Below are 6,745 nucleotides of genomic sequence, written 5' to 3' on the forward strand. Positions count from 1 at the left end.
CAAAGTACCAGACAATCAGACTGATCCCTGCTTCAGGATATACCACTGCTAATATAATTCTTTCCTGACCTAGGTTTCTAATGAGCTTTGAATGATTATGCCTTTAGATGAGAATCTCAGCTTCCTAAGCGAGTATAACTATGCTGGACGTTTACACTGAGCGTATCAGGTATTATTTGTGGAAGATTAGAAATTTCTTAGTCTTTACCAAACCAATCCAATGAGAAAATGGAATGTCATGGTATAGGTAAGATCCTGAAGGAGTGAAGAACTGTGCAGGAATGAAAGCATTTCAGGGCACTGTAGTCTTTCATGCACATTTATACAGTCCCCATAGCCCATATCCATCAACTGAAACTACGAGCGCTACTATGTCATGTATGCTTAATGTAAATAGTACTACAAAATAAAATGGCAGACAATACTTTTATATTATAAAACAATTAACTTGATACTGCTATAAATTTACATGAATGGAGGGCAGAGATAGCACAAACTTTAGGAAGGATGATTTCTGAATACCTCACAGTTATTTGTTTTACTAATTAAAATTAGCTCCAAAATAAACAAAACAAGAAGCTTGCTATGCAATGCAAGAAAAAAAGTGAGTTGTAAATACCCAGAAAATACTCAGAGATGTGATTACAGGCAACTTAAAATTTTATTTTCTCTCGCCACAACTTTCATGAATTAGAATTGCCTTAAGGACTAAGTGTTTCAGTTGCAAAGAAATGGAGAATACTAATATTTGGGATTATGTAGCACAAAGTGAATACGTTAATCTAGCCATCTGTGGATAACAGCCTATTGATGAAAAAATTGCCTTCGGCAAAAACAGAGGTTTGGGAGAATTAAACTGGAGAAAGACCAAATACACAAAGTCTGAATGGAAGCTCTCTGCTATCCTGCACCTAAGTAAATGCCCAGTGAACACCGAATATGTTTTTTCAGCTTTTGTCTGGGCTGCTGTGCTTAAGGCAGAGCTATTGTGTTCGTGGCAGCTTCCCTTCAGGCCCCTCAGGAGCACCAAGTCACCTCCTGACCCCGAGGGCTGCGGGGGCACTCCTAGCTGTCAGCAGTGCCATGCTTCTCCTCATCCATAGCATTTAATAACTTGCACATCCCAGCATCCCACCTTGCTACCTTCCCTACTTCTAGTGATCCTTTTTTCTTCACTGCAAACCAATGCATTTCTACGCTACAAACACCTTTGATGCAGTATTTGCTGGAAATGCGGTGGGGAATTTGAAATAGCTTCTCAAAGGAGGTATGTTAATGAAACCAGTCGATAATCCCACCCAGAACTACATCTGACAGCTAAGTAAGATTTTTATTAACAGCTGTACTGTACTACAAAGGGCCTTTCTAATTTTTAGCTGCTTTGGTTTTTTTTGTTGGGCTTTTTTGCACACACTTGTTATCCATTCTGTCTTTGTCTCCTTAGCTCAGAAGCACCACCCAAGTGTTCTGAAAAAGTACTCTGGAAATAATTATCACTTATCATCGGAGGAAAAAAAAAGTTCAGTAAACTGCCTGTCTGCCTCTAATAAACATTCACTCGCTACTAAAAGCTGGTTTAGATAACTTGTTATTTTCCCCAGAACCCTTCAAGTGCTTTTCTCCCTCGGAAAAGTCCGTCCAGAGGTTAATAAATCTGAGCTGTGACAGACCAAAGAGAGGGGTAAATTCAAAGCAAAAGGCCCTTCACAGCACACCCTGCCCACAACTTCCTCTCATCAGAGAAAACCACCTTTACAGCTTGACATGTGGGAAGTATGATTCAAGGAACGAGGAGTGGGCTGGGGCAGATTCCCGTTCCCTGCCGGTGTTCCTCTGCTGGTAGCCCAGCACTCTGCTTTGGCAGCAAAATATTTTGCCCTTCCTATTCCTGAAAATGATTTCGAGCCATAACTTGAAATCTGTGTTATGATAATTTGGCTCTGAGATGACAAAGGCTTCCAGGAGGATTAAAGAAAATCTGCTGTTTTGGAGGAAGCTGGGAAACAGCTGCTCCAGCAGACTGCACGGAGCTGTCACAGGCAAGTGGACAAGGCGAGAGTGGATTGAGCGCCTCCAGCCTGGCCAGAAAAGGCACAGCGTGGGCTGCCCTGCAGATGCAAAGTCACCCAAAGGCTTGCCTACTTCATGCTGTGAGCTTTGCTGACCCCAGGAGCTGCCTGGACTTAAGTGCCTGCCAGACAGAAGGTCTAGCTTTAGAGAGAAGCAGGCACTCCAGGATGGTCTGGATGCCAAAAGGGGGGAATGGAGGAAAGAAAATGGGAATTTCTATGTAAATTCCTACTCTGCTCCCAGGACACTCATATAACACGGAGGATTTTTATTTCCTGGGCTACCCCATATGCCAGGTACATGCTCCTGCCTCACGCTGACCACACGTAGGTTTAGTGGTAGCCTGCCCTCCAGGCTCTCAAGGGGCTGTGGACACCCCGTGTCCCCCTCCTATTACCATCCATGATTCTTGCCCAGGTGCTATAGGCACCTGGGGAGAAGGCACCTGGTGCCTTCTGCTGGGGAGAAGTCACCAGGAGCTCCAGCAAAGAGGCCAAAAGCTCTGCTGAGGAGATGTTGGCAGGAGTCAGCACAAGACAGAAGTGTCATTACCGTCTGCTCTGCACCAGGGAGGGGCTGGATTCTTCCTGATCTCAGTAAGGTAGTCACAACACCAAATAATGTAATAAAAGTGATTTTATAACAGGATGCCAATAAGCAGAGGATTATTGATAGCAAGCAATTCTTATTTCTCTTCATTTCTCCATTCATGCAGCATTAGGTGGACCTTATGCAAGCAGTATAGCTGCCCCAGACTCCCTGTTTTGAACTTAAGGAGAGAACTATCTCATTATGTTATGGTAAATATATCACATGCCTGGATCACACCAAGGCACCTACCTGACTGTGAAGACACTTTGTGTAACTCTTGGCCCTTCACTGCAACCAAAGCAGGAGTTGCAGGTAGCAAGAGATACTTGGTACCAGGGAACCGTGCCTGCCAAGGGTGGTATGATTTGGAAACCGGTTAATAGACCAGCACAGGTTCTGCCATGCAAAATACCTGCTGATGTTTTCCTGTTGATTGATTTCTGCTGTTTTCCCACTAGAAGGGACTGAAGCATTGGCTGTGAGAGATGTCAAAGGCAGACTCAGCATGTCTTCTGTGAATAGCTTACAGGCTGGAAATTGTGATTACCGTCCAAGGGGAATGATTGGATGCTATATTGTATTATGGCAAATACATTCTCCCTGAAAATCATGGTAAATTCACATAGATCTTTGTTCTGGTGGAAAAATGGGACCCATACATTACACAGAATGCAATACCATCACCACTGGTAATCGGCAACAGCAATAATGCTCTTTCCAGTCTGGGCACGGAACCTCTCCTGGCATTTTGATTAAACTGTTTGCAAGAGCTTGAAGGCTCCAGTAACCCATGTAGGCAAAGGAATGGCCCCAGGTAAGTTCATGACAGACATCTAGAATGAAGGACTCAGCTTAAAAGCAGAAAATTTAACTCTTACTGATCATCTCCAACCTGATCCTGGATCTGTAGGAAGAGCTTGTGGGACTTGAAAGATCCAAACCCACCACTTCCTAATTTGTATTAGGAAGGGGAGAGAATATAATGTGGCCCTCTTAGAGATGTGCAAGCTGAATGGCTTTTAATTTGTGCCCCTAACAACTAAGATAGTTCTGAGTGGATAGAGAATTTATAGATTATTTAGCTCAATCACAACTGACTTAAGAAAGAAGATTAAAGTTTGTGATTTTTTTGCTTCCATACTGTTTTGCAAAATATATTAAATAGGAGTTAATCACACAGTCTGATCATTTCTTTGGTGAGTTTGGATTTCTTCTCAAGTGTAGTCAGGTATGCAGCTGGGAAAAGATCTGTAGGGTGTCAGTATTGTTCCGGTGGTTGAGCTTTTAACAGCAAGTGCCAAGATTTTGCTGCCCAGAGACATATACCTGTCTATGCAAAATCTGTGTTAAAAGAAGTCATCTTGATGTGAGATTAGCAAGATTTACATCACCTTTTCTGCAGAATATCTGGAGATAATGCAAGAAACCAAACTTCTAGAGAGTAGAAAACGAAAGCCAAGAGCTTAAATATGTGGCCTCTTTTTCCAAATTGTGGAACAATAAACATCTGTGGTTGTCTTTCATAGCTTCTAAAGTGAAGTCATTTATTTATACACCTAAACATGATTTTAATGTCAGCTTTAAGCTTCTGTTACAGAAATTTGTCACAGAATCAAGTTGAAGAGGCAATATAACTTCATTAATGTGGGAGGAAATACGCACATAATGCTATTACTTAATCTTAAGTGCCATTCCTGCTATTGCAAGAAAGTGCTTTACGCCCATCTGGAAAGTCATTATTAGCAAACTGAATAATTTATCACTTCCAATTTTCAAGAAATTATACCCACCTAAGACTCAAACCATTGAAAAAATAGTAATCCAGAAAGCTATGTCAGCTTCCTAATATAAGGTACAGTAGGAGTGTCCTACTGTGAAGTTTCATGGAGCATCTTTTCAAAGCCAGCACTAACTCTTCCTCTCTGTAAAGCAGGTGAACTTGTCTTCCTACTGCCTGATGGGTACCTTTATCAGTATTTCAACCAAATTTTTGTAAGTGGATAAAAAATTGATGATGCGGCCTGAAAATCTCTGTGCTTCACCTTTCTAATGTTATTTAAAGATACCCTCTGCTACCCAAACATTGGCATTAACATACAGAAGGGAAGCAGAGTTAAGGCTTACACTTTATCTTTAAACTTAACTCTGCACTCTTTGAAGTGCCTGATTTTGAATTAAATACACATACATTGAATTAAATTCAGGAAGTGATGGAATCATTGTTTACGTTGTGTTTTAAGTTCTTTGCCTGAGCTGGAAAATTGGAGAACAGAGAAGCCCATTTAACTCATAAAGAACTGAAGAGCAGCAGGCAAAAGGACAAAGGGACTATCTTATTTTAATTACTGACAAGTTAAATTGCCCTGACTAGAACTTATTTTCTGATTCCTTTTTTTAATAATGTAGTGCAAACTCAGTGTTAAATGCTACTGAGTCTGGCTAGCATTTTCTGTCTCTTTTGTGCTGTATAAAACAAACTCTCATCAGTGAAGAAGCAGTTTAACACTTTTTAATATCTAGCGAGGTATCAGCTCCACTTGAAAAAGAATGATGATTAAAAATTCATGAGATACTGGAAATGTTTAGAATCTGAATTGCTTCGCAGGAAGAGACAACTGTGTCTACATAAATATTATCCACAGGATGGATGGATTGTCAGGCTGTATTTACTAAGGTACTGTTTCTATGTAAACACAGTTACTAATTAGAGATTTGTTTTGGAGAAAGAGACACAAAGCCAATCAGTGTGATGAGGGGAGAGCTTAGGAGGTGCGCTCTCTAGCTCGTCTTTGACTTCAATCAAGAAATGCCTGCTCTGAACAAATGAAAACATTATCAAGTTGTAGTCAGTCCTTATCTGCAAAGACATTTCAGCGGTGTATTTACCATCCCTGAATTCTTTCCTGCACTTTTCGGGTTGTCTCCAGGGAGCAGACAGAGGTGCTGTCCTGCAAGTGGCAATTAAAATTCTTCCCCATCTACACAAAGTCCCTTCTCTTTCCCCTTCTTCTTCCATCACCGTGCAGGCTAAGGTGACCCCACCACAGGTGCTCCCAGGAGCCTGCACCTTCCTGGGGAGAGGCATCACCAACCAGCCTGACGATAACATTTGCGGCTCATCTGGAGGTGCCCACAAAACCATCTCTTTCTCTCTTTTTCAGTTTTCTTAATTTGTAAAAGTTGGGGGGGGAGCCCTGACTGGTATCACACACACAATGTAACCAGGCAAATATTTTGCTTTTGCTTTGAAGACTCTTTTATAAACACTGACAGAGGATGGGAAAAATAGCTGTTATTGCAATAGGTTTTTTGGTAAAATATCAGGAACTAAAGAATACTGGAAGTTGCTCCATTGAAAATTGAAAATAAGCCAGTTATAAAATAAACAAGTCCGCATGGAGTTTACGCAGTGATTTTTGGTGAATGTTTTATACTACATCATTTCCAAAGCACTCTATAAACTCCCCAAGTTGATGACACAAGCAATAGGTATGACTCAATTAATTGGCTTGACAAGGAAGAGGAAAGGAAGAGGAAAGGAAGAGGAAAGGAAGAGGAAAGGAAGAGGAAAGGAAGACAACTACAAATCCAAACCAGAGCACTAGCATGTAGGTTAAGTATTTCCTGATGAGAAATAGTAGGCTACTTCAATTTTCAAGTATTGCTAAGTTATTTGTGAGGATGTTGTGCTTTTGTGTATTGTGTTTTTATAGGATGTTTTAAATTTGATTTTTAATTACTTGCTCAATACTAATAGAAGTAATACATTTTTGTTTTATGGATACTTAAAGAATATCAGAGTAAAAACTTGTAATGGAAAGGTCTTAATTACTAAAAAAAAAAAAAAAAGCACCCAGAAATAAAGAACTACAATTACTTATTTGTGGACCTATGTTCTGTCTCATTCAAATCTGTAAATCTCAACTACCCACCTCTGGCGAACCAGAAATCTTCCTGCTTCAGTGTGCCGTTTCCAATTTCGTCCTGCAGTGACAGAAAACACGCACTGGATGGCAGTGCAAACCTGCGAATCGAAACCTTTAACTCCTTTCCTCCCAGCACCCTCTGGGCTGCGCTAACGGGA

This window comes from Anser anser (assembly GCF_964211835.1).
Source record: "Anser anser genome assembly, chromosome: 2".
NCBI lineage: Eukaryota > Metazoa > Chordata > Aves > Anseriformes > Anatidae > Anser > Anser anser.